Source organism: Cygnus atratus, chromosome 10 (genome assembly GCF_013377495.2).
Source record: "Cygnus atratus isolate AKBS03 ecotype Queensland, Australia chromosome 10, CAtr_DNAZoo_HiC_assembly, whole genome shotgun sequence".
Taxonomy (NCBI): domain Eukaryota; kingdom Metazoa; phylum Chordata; class Aves; order Anseriformes; family Anatidae; genus Cygnus; species Cygnus atratus.
This window is the reverse complement of record NC_066371.1, coordinates 18,645,267-18,662,451: the sequence shown is the minus strand read 5'-3', so window position 1 is coordinate 18,662,451 and position 17,185 is coordinate 18,645,267. Positions and strand designations below refer to the sequence as shown.

Here is a 17,185-nt window from a genome sequence, read left to right as displayed (position 1 = left end):
TGACAGGTGGCAATGCACGCATCCAAAACCATCTGATGCTTACTGAGCTGGTCTGTGATAACAGGGCTACCTCCTAGACAGACTATCACAAAGAAAACTTAGTGTCACCCTGGGGACTGGGCAGTTCTGTTGTTTCTTCCAGAAAGCCAGGGAGGACAGAATTTGCCCAGTTCTTATTCCAGCCCATGTATCCACACCACGTATATACACCAGAGGTGAAGGCTTTCAGATGTATTTTTACAGCTTGTTTTGGAGGTAATGCAAGCAGATTGCCTTTATAAAACTGCTGTAGGAAGTAGGATGTAACTGTTACTGTAAGAAACTTGCCCTGAAGATAAACATGACAGGAGTTACGACAGCCTTGTAGGCTATGGAAGAAGAGCAGCTGATACAGGTGAAGAAAACCTGTTGAGAGCTAGGAGCTACTTGTGTATATATGCATAGGTTAAAATAGCAGATGTTAGCATAAGTATGTTTCTAAAAATAGTCAGTTCCCTGTAGTGTGTAGCCTGGAACAGGAAGACACACGACACACACCTTGGCATCTTGGTTATCTTGTAAATTATTTATATCCCTCTGGTGTCATTCATTGGACATAACTGTGTACAGTGGGCATATTGTGTATAGTGGCATTTTGGGCACCTGCTTAAGTGAAACTTCAGACGCAAATGTTTTTCCCTTGGAATTTGTTAAAGAAGACTTTTCAGCTGTTGTAAGGATATTATTTAACATGCTGCCTTCACATCACTGGTAGCATAATTAAAAAATACGTTGTGTGCCGCCCTGCACTGCTGTCTTGTTTGCCTCACCCTTGGGGTCTGAGAGCAAGTACAGTCTGTGTGGCTAAAAACAAACAGTGTGCGTGTCTGCAAAATAGGATGTACACGCAAAGAAAATCAGGGGACTAAGATACTGTTCTTAAAAGGATCTTAATCAGTAGAGTGTTATTTATTCTTTAAAGATTTAAACAGAATTCCATGGGCAATTCAGGGCCAGGAAGACTCCACATAGCTCCCACAGTTTCTAGACCCCAGAATAAACACTGCGGCATTTTGTGTTGTGATGCAACAGCTGGAGTACTGGGCCACGAGCTGTGCACCAACTCAAAAAGGCTTAAAATTCTACAATAAAATAATACGAATAAATTCTGCAATGTTAAAATCCCCATCTTAATTCTTCCGTTTATGAAATAAAGTCTAACCTACCTGTTGGAGATGACAGAACTGCAAGGCCTGAGGTTGTTTTGCAATTATGATGGCACAGCAGCATGTAATGAGAAGCAGGAGGCATAAGCTTTCACCCCCTGCAACTCTTGGCCAGCAACAAAGATGCATATTAAAACCAAACTCTTCTGAGCTGCAACTGCTCAGTGTAGCGCTTGGGATGCCTGTTAGCTTCAGATCCCAGTTTGAGTAAGCAGTTAAGGCTTTTGGAAGCTAGCGTGGACCTGGCTGTGGAGGGTTTTTTTTCCACAGTGAAAGGCAATTAGCTGTAAATCATTCTGAGGAGCTTAATAGCACAATGTGCAGTTCATCTTGCATTTGCCTGCGTGTTTATACCTGAGAATTAGGTTGTTATGTTGTTTACTGTTTTGGAAAATATCTTAAGAGAATTTGTTGATGAAGGTGCTATGATGCTATGATTATCTGTCAAATCCACAGGTATTTACCGCTGATGATGCAGGAGTCTGCCAAAGCTGAGAACGTTTGGTTCTTTATATGGAAGAATTTTCTTTAGTTCCGTCTCATATTAAATTCTTTGCTTTTTATGATGCCTGCCTCACAGTCTGCATAGACCCTTTCTTCTATACTGCGTTCTTCTTTCCATGCCGTTATTTCTTATTTTAAGTGACAGATGCAAGGAAAAAAAAACCACCTTGTTCTAGTTAGAATGAATACATAAATAGTCCTTTTAAGGTGATTACAGAGTACTTCAGATATCCCTCCAATGTTAGAAGTGTTCCTCAGGAGTTACGGTTTTAGTACTTTTATATGCCATACCTTTACACTTAGCCATTTAAAATGTTGACTTTGAATGACCACTAACCTGCTGATCTGCCTTATCTATATCTTTGTGAACAGAGGGATGGGTATTTCTCCCCCGGTCCGTCATTGCTCTGCTGATGCTGTTCTGCATTAGCCCGTAGCAGGATATTGCAGGACTTTGTTTTGTATGATGTATGCACATGGAAATTCTGTTCGTAAATGACAGATTCCTTATTCCTATTAGTTCATGTCTTTGCCTGGATCTTAGAAGTGAAATGAAACTACTAATTTATTACTGTGAGTTAATTTTCTTAGTTTATTCTGTGTGAGACAGTCCTTCTGGGGTTCATGTTACTTAAGCTGCAGTGAGCATGGAGGCAAAACTGTTACAGCTCCTCCTGAATGGCTCCTGCAGCAGTTGTCTGCAAGAGGAGGAGTGCTCCGGGTAAGTTTTTGAGCTACTTAGAAAGCTGATCCTCAGGAGTTTTCTCATTTTCCATTCCATCTTTTCCCAGATGTTTTGGTGATCCTAGAAGTGAGAAATGAAATTATTCAGGCTATTTCCTCATCACCACGTCAGAAGAGAGTTGTGGTCTTGGCCTTTATTGGCCTTGATGAAATAAGAGAGCTCAAGGTCCTAGTTCAGGGATAAAAAAAAAACAAAAAACAGTGCCACTGCAATGCTTTAGTTTCACCTGCTAGTCCAGCCAGGGAGTCTCTAGAGTAGGAAGGTTATAAATATATGATAATGTTTTGGTTTATCTGTGAGAAATGTTCAACTATTGCAGCTATTAAAAACAAAACAAAACAAGCAAAAAAAAACAAAAAAAACATCTAGACTTAGGTACTGTAGCTGAGATTTTCAAAATCAAAGTTGTATATGTCAACATTAGGTAAGTGATTTCAAGAGCACAAACAGGAGTTGGGCTTTCAGTGCCCTTTGGTGAACTGTGAGAAGCAGACAGTGCCAAGCTGCCTTTGAAATCTCCCCTGAGTCCTGGAACTAGATTTTAGTCCTTTTCCAGAGGCTCTGAACCCTGAATTAGTTTCTAAGGTGACTGCCCAACTATTTAAAAAAAAAAAAAAAAAGGGCAGCCTAATTTGGGATTTTAAATAAATTTCTGAAGATCTTGGTCTATTGCCCATGGACAAAGCAATGAATACCATGACCTCTCATCCACATCACCTAGTGAAGGAGGTCCTTGATAAACTTTGTCTTTCATTGTTTATTCGTGAAAAGTGCTTTATGAAGTCTAGCTCTGAGTTTTAGCAGTGATATTGACAAACACTGCCAGGATTGAATTAATACAACTAATGCTATCATTTGGGTTTCCACCTTCTAGATTCCTACCAATCACTATCAATACCAAACAGATATTTCAGACCTAAAAGTCATATATTGAATTGAGACTAGGCAGAATAGCAGAAAAGCTTTTGAGTCATCTCAAGTCAATACTCATTTGTCCTCTTAACGCTTTGTACATATTTATTCTTTTAATATAATTTGACTTGCATGAACATGAAACTGTTATTCCCATTCCCTCAGAATTAAACATTTATAACTGCTAATGGTGTATTTTGCATTTTTAAATTTTATCTTGTTAATATTTATAAATTCTTGTACAAAATGCACTTGCATTTCAGGCATTAATGTAGATGTTATTTTCTTACAGAGTATCTTAATATAACAAATATAAAATCTGGGTTAGAACATGCAGTAAAAAACAATATATTAGCTTTTACTGTATACAGAATAAATAAAGTAACGTGATGTTTTTACTAAGCTACTTAAATTCATTCATTTCTTTCTGTGGTTTAGAACCTGTGAACGAAATGAAACAATTCGTCTGTATCCCATGTACTCAAACCTCTCATCAGTTGAGATGCTCAGCTGTACCAGGTGTTTGATAACAGAACCACTTCAGCGTCAGTGGAACTGCAAGGTTTTATGCCAGTGTTGGACACGGTTGAAAACATTTACTGTATTTTTTTCATTCACTGCTCTTTCTCTCCTCATTTTGTATGCTCTTTTGCTTCAGTAAGATGCATGCTGGTTTTGTTATTCATCTGTAAATCAAGAGCAACTCTGAAACAAACTACATTGGAAAAATGTGGATGAATAATACTGCTAATAATGATCTCTATGATATTTCATGCTCTAAAAATTCCCTGTTTAGATTATCCATATGTATATTTGTACATCAATACTTTCTTCACCTGAGAAGGGAAGTACCTAAAGGCGTTTAAAGCTTTTGTTCAAGAAAGGCATTACACAAAGCTGCTGTGCTGTTTCTCCACACTGCAGCAGGGTGATTTCAATGCAAATTTTTCTGTGAAAGAGAGGGTACCGTATTTCATCATTCTGACAGCAAACGTAAATTGCTCTCTTGCCAGGCAGGAGTAAGTTCTGGCAAGATGTATATGAGAGATTGGAGGAAAGACATTTTCCAAAGTAAGTCTTAACTGATTGACTTTTACTTTTCTACAACAGCACAGCTTAAGCAAAATGTATGGTTTGTCACCTGATCTTAAATTCTTCCATATGTGCAAATGACATTGTAATCAGAGAGTAGCAGGAGGAACCATTCAAAGGTGAACAGTGCCAAACAGCTGACACCAGGAAAGCTCTGTGTACACTGACCTAAATGCTGTTTAGCATTGTCAGGTAAAATAGTACCCAGGCTATTTGGCTGAAGAATTTTAGTCTAAAATGCCAGATTTATATGAAGAGAAAGAAGCAGAGACGTATAAATTTCTCTGCATTTGGTTCTGTTTTCAGCAAGCAAAACTAGTCAAGTTTTACCTCTTAAAGTGTTCTTGTAAGAGCTGGCTATAAATACTGAACTGAGCTATTTCAGTAGAGACTTTGTTCTAACTCTTGTCTCTAAGGTTATTCTGCTTCCTGTCAGCTACACGGTATTAGCATCCTACTTGAGGAATGGTGGCTTTGTGCTGCTTGGTTCAATCTGAAAGGCTGCTTGGATTCCTTATACACCAGCCTTTCTATACTATAAAACAAAAATGTAAATCCATTTTGAGTCATCTGTCAGAAATCATAAGCTTTATATATTTTAATATAATTTACTGGAAAATCCATATTATTTCTAGCATTTAAATAGAATGAGAAGACTAAGTGAAGAGGGTGTATATACCCAGCAAACTTTCACGTTAGTTTTTGAGATTGATTGCTACATATTGCTTTAGATTTAGGGCCCTTTTAGGAAAGGTCACCAAGAGCAGTATATGGATTTCAGGTTTGTACCTGGTGTGTTATGCTTTACCTGTAAACATAGCAATACCTGCAACCAGGGGCATCTTCCCTCATTTGGTCCTGAGCTAGGCAGTGTGAAGCTGTAGTGATTGCCGATCAGCTCCGATGAAGCTGATGCTTTTGCTGTTGATGAGGAGCTTACATCTGGTTATGAATGTAAACAGCATTGGTTGAGCCCATGGAATATTAATATTATTTCAGGACTGTCTGTAGTAGCAAGATCAACTAACAGCCTCCTATTTTTTGAACACAACAAAATCCAAACATGTTTGAATAACTGCTGCACTGACAGCATGGCTGGGGGAGTCTGGATGAGTTAAATCTAACAATCCCGTGGAGGTCCAAAATGAGAAAATGGTGCAGAAAAAGCTGACAAAGCATGGCTATGTGCACAACTAACAGTGTATAATAAAATAAAATTCAAAAATTCTCTTATTAAAGCAGCAAGAAAAAACTAATTTCAGCATCAAGCTTGTTTTTGTCTGGCCTCTTGATTAGACTGCCTGACCACACTTTCTAGAAATGAACCAAGATGAGATGCTTTTTTTGTGCCTTTGCCTTTCCCCTGGAGGGGCACATTTTAATGGCTCTGGCAAATTGATTAAATTAGGTTTTGAATGATACGGACTTTGAACATTCACTGTATTTCCGGATGCTTCCTGTAGCAGAAACTAACTTGCTTTGGGCATTTGTCCCCTGCCTGGGAGTTTGCCAAACTCTTCACTGCTAGCAGATCTATTCAAAGCACTAACTCTGGGTACCAGGCATCCAGAAGGCCTTGCTAGCTAGAGTTTGTATCTGAATTCTGCAGCTTTTGCTTTCCCATGAAGTCAGGTCTTCTCTACTTCCTCCAGAAATACAGAAGGAATTGCCACCTATAGAAGAGGTGCTGTTCTGTGGGCCACAACTGTCAGCATGCTCGGAAAAGTGTAAATGCAGAAATATATTCTCGAAAACAAAACTATCTGGGAATTTTTTCTGAAAGCTTATTACCTCTTTTTACATTTATACTGCATACTTGTAGATGCAGTTATGTAATAGTTCATGTGTAATGCATGCACGTGGGCACACCAAGTCCTCTGCATGCAGAGCTGGGCGTTTTAAGAGAAATTGGGCTTGGAGTAGGACTCGATGATCCTCGTGGCTCCCTTCCAACTCGGATATTCTATGATATGTGTCCTGGACAGAGAGAACCTGACACACAGCTGCAATTAGTCTGAGTAAAGAAAGAATGCCTGAGATTTTTATGTGGTCCTTTGCTAGGTATAATTAAATCCATAACAGACCAGAAGTTACTTTTCTTTCAAAAATTTTACATAAGGGCTTGAACTTCTTGTTAACAGTTTTAAAGTAATTAACTCTTTGTTTTTAGAATGAATTAACTGAAGAATGTATGTGCCATTCTAATTCACTGCAGGACTACAATAGCATAACGTAAGCTCATGCAGAGCATATGCAGAAATTTTCACCAGATGTCTCTCAAGAGTACATCTCTGACTTACAAGGAGAAAGTAATTTGTGAGCAGGCTGTTCAGCTTGTGCTTTGGTGGTGGAGGAAAAGAAGGAAATACTGAGCTTGGGTTGTATATCGCGCTTCACAGCACATAACATTTGCAAATTTGGGAGAAACAATGAGAGTCTTTTTTTCTTATTAGCATGTATGTTCTGTGGCTGTAAACAGAAGTGAAACTTGTAGCATCATTACTATTTGGAAGAGAAATCTTATTTCTGATCATCCAGACAGAGCAGTGATGGCATTAAATACAGGGTTCTGCATGGAATACTGTTGTGGTGAGTGCTTGTAATGCGCCTTTTATCTTAAGTATTTGGGGGTTCTTTGCTTTACGTATACTTGTTTATTTTAAAGGGAGGGTAAATCTAGATCTGTGAAATGGGCAGTATTTTGTCTGAGCTCTTAAGGTAATATCTTAGGCAAGTTCCATCTGGTTGGCAGTGCAGCCTGAAGGGATCTTAAGTAGCATTGAACATCACAGTGTGGAAGGCTTCCCCTTTCTTTGATGCCCGTGGTACTTGGTCCTTTCAGCTGTTGCAAGCTGCAACTTCCATTCTACAATCCTAGCGCTATGAAGCACAGTGAGTAAGATGCACAAATAGCAGTGCATATCACCATTTGAATGCTTTCCTCAGACTTAAATACATTTTATATATAAAACATCTCAGTGCTGTATCAATGAAAGATGATGGCAGCTTTGAGAAACAGCTACCCAAGAACCATTTGTTTCCCTTCAGCTTAAATCTCTGATGAGGCTGGGGAGTCTTGGTGGTTTCATCCCCTGGCTCAACATAATGTTAGCCAGGAGCTTGTGTCAAAATGAGCAATGTCATCTTCTCAGGTTTCTCTGTTTTGAGAAAGACTTTGCAGATGCCATTGGACACTTAAACAAAATCCATTTCAGGGTAAAATCTGAGAGTTTTAGGTTGTCCCTCATACTCTTTCTACATCCTTCAGAATGCTTTTTTTTTTTTTTTTTTTTTCCTCCTGTGGATTTCAGGAAGAATCCACTTGAAATAGCTCCAGCTTGGATTGTTTGATTATTTCATTCCTTCTGGCTCACAGGAGAGGTCTTATGACAACAGAAAAAATGGATGCTTTTGAATACTTCACTGTTACTGAAAGCTAATTTGATCAACAACAAAAAAACAGCAAACACCTTTGTGCTAAAGTATATGTGAAAGTTGCTGAAAGTAACTTTCATTCTTAATGGCCAGAATATGCTTGAAAGTAGACATTTAATATGAAGTAAGTGTAAGGAAACACCACTGACTACATCCCAGGATAGGCTCCGCTGACTTCATTGGCAAGTTCAATACAAAATGAATGACCTCATTTGTATCTGGCCCAGGGAAATACATTCTTTCCAATATGAAGAAAGAGAATCATATAAATAAGGTGCATCTTTTCTGATGGTTTAAAGTTAAAGATTTGTTGAAAATTGTTATTTCTTGAAACTCGTGGTAGTGGTTAACAAAAGACTGCTAAGTGATTTGGAAGAGAAAATACTGAAATGATTGTACAAGGAAGGGACTGATACAGTTTAGATGCATTAAAATATCTTTGCAATTATTTTTGAAAAGTTTTTCATAATATTGACATAAAAACATGGATTTTGTTGTCAGTGCAGAAAAGTTATTAAAATAATACAGAGTAGCAAGATAAATTCTGATTTTTTTTCTTTTCCTGTAGGAAGAAAAATGTCGTTACTCTAACTCAAGTATGACTGAATTTCTAAAGATGATTTTTAAACTGGTTGAGCAATGCTTCACATTTCAATTAGTTTGCAGTTCATAATTTAAACGAGAGATGGCATAATATCCAAGCTGGTGATGCAATCAAATAAATGCAAAAGGCTTCTAACCAAAAGGCTTCTAACCAGAAGTCTGTTCCTAGGCTTAAGTACCATTTTTTTTAGTTGATAACTAAATAAATAAGTGCTTGTCCTCCAATTCTTTCATTCTTTTTGGTAGGGTGACAAACAGGAATAACCGCAGCATTGCAGATATACAGAAATAACATGAGGTTACCAGACTATCCACAGGTAAAAGTGGCCACTTTCATCGTATTACACTTATGTACTCCATCAGTTATTTAAAGAGCATGTCAGAAGTCAGACTGCTAGCTCAGTAGGCTGCTTTTATGTTGGACTTGAGGCCCAAAGCGGTAGTCTGCTCTTAGTGAACATAATGGGGTGTTTTGACAGTACTGAGTGTTATAAATGTCCCTTTGGGATCATAGAGGTGGATTTCAGAGGCGTGGTCACTGTACGTTGCTGCTAGGTGATGTTCTCAAACGCTGCTGGAGAACCAGGAGTGGCTACGTGGTTTTGCACAATGGCCACAGCTGGTGACGTATCACTTGGGCTCAGGTTTCCACCAAGAGTAAACATTATCCTCGTGTTTGTTCAAGAAGAACCCATCTGCCGAACCCAAAACAGGTTTTCTAGAAAAGTGTTAGATTTTGTCAGCTCTTTGGTTTCACCTTTTTTGGTTTCCCTGACAATGTGCTGCCGTCTCCTGTGATGAGTATGCATTGTAGCTTTTGCATCTTAAGCTTAGCTTTACATTTGAGTTAGGGTGGGATTTCAACTCTACAGTCGGTAAAATAGTGTTCATATTAGAAATATCTGTGGTCTCTAAATGATTTCCAGCATACGAAATAGTCTATTTCATCCTCACCTGTACTTTGGGCACCCATCAGGCCCATGAGATGGCGAAGTCACGGGCAGGTTTCCACAGAATACCGCTGGCCAGAAGTGGATATCCTTATCCTGCTGTCATTTGCTTGGAGCAGGTCGTGCTCTGCCCTCAGTTACCACTGGGCAATCCCACCCACAAATTAAAATGTTTCTTGTGATTTAGTTTTCAGGATTCTCAACCAACAGATCTTTAAGCATGCTGAGAAAAATCCTACCACCAGGAAATCTCTCTGGTCAGCTAACTTGAGAGGATACAAAGTGAAAAAATTGCCCATGCTCTTGCCGTCAGGTGTGTTGGGCTGAGGAGGAGGAATTGCAGAGTCCCTTTGAGTCCCGGGCATTCTTCATTCTTATTAATAAAGGTAACTAACATTGGTATAAACTAGTTCACTGAATAATCTTATGGCAAATGCCAAAGACCATCCATTTACAACAGCTTCCTCGTTCTGTCTTTCATTGCTTCAGGGTTGTTTTTATTTGCCAAGTTACTGCAATTTGTAGCATGAGCACATGGAGTAGAGGAAAAAAGGGAGATTTTCCCTCCTTACAGTGGCAAAAAAAATGAATTTACATTGAAATTACTTCCTGTTTCTAACCTCCAGACTGTTTAGCAGCTTTTCCTGAGACACCTGGGGGTGGTTTTTTATCATAAATCAACTGGCTGTATTCGATATTCTTTGTATGTACCAACTATTGACTCTACTATGTAATTAATTAGCATAATCGATAACTGCACCATGTAATTAATTAGCAAATGGCTTTTCATTTTCTTTTCATCTGATTTAGATGAGACTTAATTTATTAAATATTTTCTGTGACAGAGCAAGAAGTCAATCAAAAGTTACAAGTGCCTTCAGTAATGGATTGTACTGTGGAGTATCCCCTTTGTCATGGGCGACAAAAACCCAATTCCCTTTGCTGTGTTGCCTTTTGAAAGCAGTGGTTTAAAATACGCTTTTGCTTACGGTATAGGTCTCTTAATACACACCTGAAAAGTTGTGGGGCAAGTGGCAGCTGGAGTTCTGCAGGAATGTTTCTTGAGACAGGAGGAGAGCTGCTAGCAGGGGAGGCTTCTGGTCAGCCAGCCCTGGCTGGCATGTGCCATTCACTGAGCTGTGCTACTGGTTTATCTTGGGTAGTCATTCTTTTGGGACTCTCTCTTTTATTTTTTTATTTTTTAAATTCAAAACAAGGATTGTAGTAAGCAGTAATTTGAGAAGATGAGCACTTAGCATCCTGATATCTCACTGTTACCTCTGCAGTCAGTGTGCAGCTGTGCCAAAACACAGCCCTGTGCAAGGCAAGCTTCAGGAGCTATGCGTGGCCAAAAGGAAACAAAACAGATCCTGCTCATTGGTGAATAAATGTGTACGTGCATTGTCATATGCAAATTGTTTCTTCTGCTGGTATTTTGCTAATCTTGCCTTGCAGAAGGTTCAGGCAAATCTGGTAGGAGCTTTTTAAACAGAGGCCAGTGTCCAAGGGCTGCTTCCTGCACATTCCTGGTGGTCTGAGGGCAGGGACACGTGGGGCTGCTCTCACTGTGGCATCACGTGGGGGCTGGCTGCACGTTAGCTGAGGGAGGAATGGCCTGGTACCTTCAAGAGGAGGAGTGGCTTGCACTGAAGGGTTTCAAAGAGGAATTTTCCTGGTCCCTGTGTTTTCTTAGCATACCAGTATAGGTCAGTGTTAGAAAGAAGGTAGTTTGGAAGTATGTTTTCAGAAACGTGTTTGGAACTGCGTGTCTGTGATCTATACAGGCATGCTCAGCATGGCAAGCTAAAGGACAGTATTTAAGGAGAAATCTGTGAGAGAAAAAGATGGAACAAATATTTTACTCTCTTTACGGTTGAATTTATCACTCTGTAGTAATACATAACCCGCCTCTAAACCCCTGATGCACTGCATGTAAAATCGAGCAGCATAATTTCAGTTTGGTACTTTCCGATCATTTCTTTCATCGTCTTTAATAATGCCTAGAAAGGTAATGTAACATTGTCCTGCTCTGACACAGTGCGTCTTCATTTTCAGGTCAGAAAGGTGCATAGCAGGTGTATTTTTTGGTAGAGCTCAGGGCTGGAAGCTGCCCAGGGCAGCTGTTGGGGTTGCAAGCAAAAGCAGACGTCTCAACTCCGTTGTGCAGCTCTGCTCTGCTCAGAGCTTGGGCAGAACAGGCACACTTGTGCTCAGGGCACTGGTGCCGTGCCCACCTTCCTGTAGAAGTGACCAGTGTCACCCAGTCTTTTTTTTTCTGAGAGTTCACCCAAATCCCATAGGGAGGACAGCATAATGTCCTGTGCTACCCTCTGGCTCAGGTACAGGAAACTGCAGAAGTACTCCTGTTGTAACATCATTTATTAGGCTATTTATTCTGCATTAGTATGGAATGTTTCACTTCTGACGTGTGTGTTTATTGGCTTCTCTATTTTTGCTTATTTACATCTGGCTCAAAATACCATTCAAAGTATAGCTATAAAGGTTACCATGGGAAGAGTCAATATTTGTTTGCACAATTTACGCTCGGCCTGAACGCTGCTTCCTCCACTCCCTTTCTTGCAGCTGTCCCACATAACAGTTTTTATGGCTACTCAGTCGAGTTCAGGGACTTGAGTCAATTAGTGGAGGCTTGTACTTTGTTACCACACACAGTGGTATTGTCAGTGCAACAGCTGTTTCCTAGGTTATGTGTGTGTGTATATGTGTGTATATACATTTCTATGTATATATTTATATATATATATATGTAGGGTGACCTTAGTACAGTAACTCATTTTGCTGTGCAAGCATTGTTAGCGAATGTGGTTTAGGTTTGGTTTTGCTTTTTTTTTTTTTTTTTTCCTTGGTGATCACCCCTTGCTGCATCCTAAATAAAATTGTAAATGTCAGACCTTCAGTGAGCTTTGTGTGAAGGGGCTCTATAGGGCCTGCAGAGAGCAGTTTGCAGTATCGGGCTGTGAGCCTAAGAATGTGCAACTGCTGAGAAGTGGCACGTCTGTAAATATTTCTGCATTTTAATTTAGCCTTCCGAGTGATATGGTGCATCTCCGTGGTGACACATTTAAAAGTAGATACATACACTTCCTGAGTTAAAAAATTTTGTATTGCTCAGCGGTGCACTAATGCTGAAGCCTGGAAAATATTTTACTAAAATACTTTTAAATATAACACCAGGCCAGTAATAAGACCTTCCTCTTTAACCTTCTTCTTAATCATTTGTTTAAATAAGCAGTCAGTAAAAAAAATGCTTTCTTTACATTAAAATTGGATTTTTGTTCAACTGCTATATATACAAAATATATTTATATATATAGAACATAACTAATACATATTTATATCATATACAATCTTATGTTTATATTACATGCTTATATTTATATTAATATATAAAATGTGTATATATGTGTTCTATATATATAAATAATGCATATATATGTGGGACATTTCAGTGATGCTTGTCATTGTAAATTCTGTTTGAAGTTAGTGGTTGCTATCAAAATAATCAACTGTAACACAATCTGAACTTCAAGTAGAAAAACTCCATATTTAGAATGTTACTTACAGAAAGACAAGTCGTGGAAAATATGTGCTTCTACATGGTGTGTGCTGTACACATGATTTCTCAATATAGCACATTATACTGAGTCAGATGTCATTAATGCTGGTATAGAAAGACACTCATACGGAACATAAATTAGCAACATCCAGATATTTACTTTAACACTGACTAGTACTTACTTTTGTATACCTTCAGACAGTATTTTTGAGGTTTTTAACTCTTCCACTTTTTTTTTTAAAGCAACACAATTCTGTGTTTCCCAGAATTCGAAAAAAATCATAAAGCCATGTTAAAAGTGGTCCTGTATTTTTCTACTTCACTTCAGTGTAGGTACAAAATGCAGTGGGCACACACAAGCTCACTCATCTTCCTGAAATTGCAAATCGTTCAAACAAACAAACAAACAAAAAACCCATTCAATTCTAAGCAAACAAAACTATGCTTTTCTTGGGGATTGAGAGCTTTTGAGATGATGTTGATGACGTGAAGCATAACTAAGCATTGTTAATCTCGGCTGTCCATTAAGCCCAAAGAAATGCTTTTCACAGAGAGCACATTATTACTGCCATAAAATGAAAGAACAGGAAGCTGTGGGGAACCTTCTTGTATTGTATATTTATAAAGAATAGTATCCACAAGGTGCTTTAAGAGCATTAATATGCTGTGTTTAGCTACCTGGATTGTAGGAATCATCTCGACGTTCTGGTTTTGTCCAGCCTCGTTTAAAGACATTTCAATCAGTGACAAGTTTGCTAACTACTGCCTAGGCTGTGTGTGGGCCTTGGTGTCACCCTGTGCCTGTGGGTTCTCTTATGGCTTTTTTTGCAGTGGTACTTAGTAATACTAAAATGTCCCAGGTCATAATGTTTCCACTATAGTCTCATTTGGTGATAATACCTGAAGGTAAGGAAAAATAGTGAAAGTCTGCACCTTAAGTGGGTCTTATTGATACTAATAGCTACTCGATGTGCAACTGCCCTATATAAGTTGAAACATCCAAAATTCACCTGCAGTAACCAGATTTGTTTTAAATGTGTTCATATCTTGTAGTACACCCACACATGAAAATGTGGCTGCAAGGGGGTGAGGAAGGTGCAGAGGTGAGAACCAGAGCCCGAGGGGAGGCAAACCACGTCTTTCAGTGGTACTGCTGGCTTAATCTGACTGTAAATCTGCACTGTTTCTCCAGTAAAGGAGAATTACTGTAGTCATTTACTATGACTAAATAACAGCCAGGAAACGGAGCACTTCAGCTGTCTCTCTGTGAGGTCTGTGGTGGTGGAGCACCAGTACATATTCCTTACATCCTGAGTTCCCCATCCCCAAGCCGCACAAACCCCACTGCCTGCCAGCCTCACTCAGCAGTGGCACCACACACGGAGCCAGCACAATCGTGGGTCTGTGACTTCGTGTTGCCAGAGCTCACCTTCCCGTCTCTGCTCAGCTGTGGGAGCTCTGGATTCACCGGAGGACTTGGCACTCCGAGTGAGAAAAACGAAGGAGTCTATCGCACGTGCAGAAACAAAGGACTATTAGACGTGTAAGGGTGTTGACAGACTTGTAAATTGCAGTCACCTTCTACTCACAGTACAGAGTCCTGCCTTTATTGCCCCTAAGAATGCAGACCAAAGGTTTTCTTCTCCCTTTTACTGTGTTTTGATATACAATTCCTGGCAATAATAGAGTGGCCTTCTTAGCTTACAGATGAATTTTGTTCCAGAGGGGCTTTCTGGCTCCTTGTCAGTCTGTACTTTCTTTGGGGGATTTCCAGGCATCGGCTATCCTTCTCTCCACGGATTTGTGTGAAGAAAGTGTTCTCTCTTGAAGACCGCCGCTCACTGTTGGTTCACTAGAGTGCAGCTTCTCCTTCTCAGGTACAGCTCCACTGCTGGGTGAGTCATGGCAGCATCGAGGACTGCTGCAGGTCTCTGGGTTAATTATTTTTTTGAAAGGGAGGTTGCATGGAATTCCCACACAAAAATTGATCATTCCACATGCCTACAGATCTGTCAAAATAAATGTTTAAAAGCTTGACAGCATTATAATGAAATGTAATTATCTAATAACTGATGAATTTTTTGGAACACCAGAAGCACGTCTTGCTGTGAGTAGCACTAAGGGTAGCATAGGCAGAATGAGTGACATTAAAAGATCTTCTCAGAAGCAGCATGATCAGTTTTCCATAGTTCTTTGAAATTTCTAAACACTGTACTTAGGTAAAAACTCTGCCTAATATTATTTCTTCCAATGTTTTGTGTGTGGATGTAATCAGTCACTGTTGTAGTGCACCTAATAACATCATTTACAATAGCTTTCCACACAAGGGAGGGTTTGTAGGATCAGCTTCTGTCACAGAGGGATAAAATCAGGTCAGACTATTGACAGCAGAGAATTTTGAGTCAGGAATCCTGGCTTTGGACTAATGGTGTGACTGTGATCTAATCCTCTTTATGCTTTGCTTTTCTCATCTCTGAGATTTTGTATGTTTTACAACTTGCTGTAGCTTACTGGGTTTTCTGGTTTGCGTGCTTCTCCACTGGATGAATTAGTGTATCTTAGTGTTTTGTAACAATTTTAGCACTGTGTAAATTGCTTTTTTCTTCCAAAATTATGACTCTTATTCAAATCTAACCAGGGCTAAAGACCCTGCAGACCCCAGACTTTCACCAGCAGGATTTCTTTTGAGGGGTGAAAAAAAGATCATTGTTTTCTCCCTCTCCAAAGCTAAGTATCGTGTTTTATGGAACAGGATAAAGAAGCTGAATATGTAGATCCATTTCATTTTTAGTTCTCCCAGAACTAAAAAGTGACAGTTATTCTAATTCTCTTCTGTTGTGCTTTATGCTTTTTGTGCTTCAATATTCCCATCATTCACCTAGGGATAATACTATTTTATATTTTCTAAAGGTGTGGTGTGGTTTTTTTGAGATGTGTAGTAGAAAAGTACAGTTTCCAGTCTACAGCCTCTTGAAGTCAGTGAAGATTTCCATCGCCTTAAATAGGCTTTGGGTCTGTTCTTAGAAGAGCAAAGCAACTACAAAGACTCATTGTTTTGCCTGCTCCATGGCAACCGACACCATAAAGCCTTTTCCCAGATGTGTTTATTTAAAGGTCTTTTAAGTTCAGTTAAAAATGAAGTTGCAGTTATTGTTTTAATGCTAATTTTTGTATATCGGCACTAAAAAAATAGTAAGTGAACTAGGACACAGCCATAGGAAATGAGGGGGCTTATATGAGAAAAGATGAAATCAATTTGGAGGATACAAAACTAGGATAAATACAGTAAAGTGTTAGCTCTTAGAGAATTATTTGGCATATTTGAGAATTTCTATGCAATTCCAGGTCACGAGGGAAAATTATCACAGTATGCTATGTTTATACAGTGTAAGAATCAATTAATGTTTATTGATAATTTTCATCATGCACCGTAAGTGAACACTGTGAAAAAACATTGTACTGTACATTCTCAGAACCAATATATCCCCATATTTTTTAAAGAACAGTTTGTTTTCCTTAAGTGTACAGGTAACTGTGGAGGGATGGAGGGTAAGAAAAGCCAAGAGTACATCGGAGGGTCGTGGGGGGATCTTTATGTGTTAGCATATTTTTTTTCAAGTGATGAATCGGATTAGGATCCCCCAAAAGCCCACTGAGCGAGGAGTGAGGTAATTTGGCTTGTGTATGCGTTTTATTGTCTGAGGCTCCATGGTTGTATTTATACTCTGTAGTATACAGACAACCCTAGTTTCTTCTTCTTTTTTTCTTTTTCTTCCTGGTAGCACTTTGCTTTTACTCAAACAAAATGCAAGATAAATACCCATTTCAGCCTTTTAGATCTTGGAAATAATGGTGTATTAAATGTGATTAAGATGGGAATTACCCTTAAGCAGGGTCATAATTACTGTAGATTTAGATGACATGTTACACAAATTGCTCTGTGCTCATAATTACAAATTGAGTTTGTTGCACTCTGGGGGTTTATAAACTTTATCTTAGCTATTAACACATTAAATAACTGTGATTTATGTAAATTACTGGATATACCAAAATTTCAGTGTTGTGCTTAATTTAAGGTTTAATTATGTTTCTGTATTAGAAATAAAATACAGTTAGCTTTAGCAAGGAAAATTGAATAGTCTAGCATTCACTACTGAGGTGT

The 17,185-nt window shown here is 38.9% G+C and overlaps 1 protein-coding gene across 11 annotated transcripts in view; it reads left to right on the top strand.

Annotated features, from left to right (window-relative positions):
* Nucleotides 1-17,185, top strand: part of IQSEC1 (IQ motif and Sec7 domain ArfGEF 1) — a 160,147-nt gene that overhangs the window by 68,636 nt on the left and 74,326 nt on the right. The window contains exon 1 of one of the 11 annotated variants that reach the window (XM_035558239.2): nt 3,805-3,928. The exons of 9 other annotated variants lie outside the window; for them this stretch is intronic. The gene's annotated coding sequence lies outside the window, so the exon portion shown is untranslated. Of the gene's footprint in view, nt 1-3,804; nt 3,929-9,816; nt 9,833-17,185 lie in introns of those variants that run through there. One more of the 11 variants, XM_050712694.1, reaches the window with a different exon arrangement.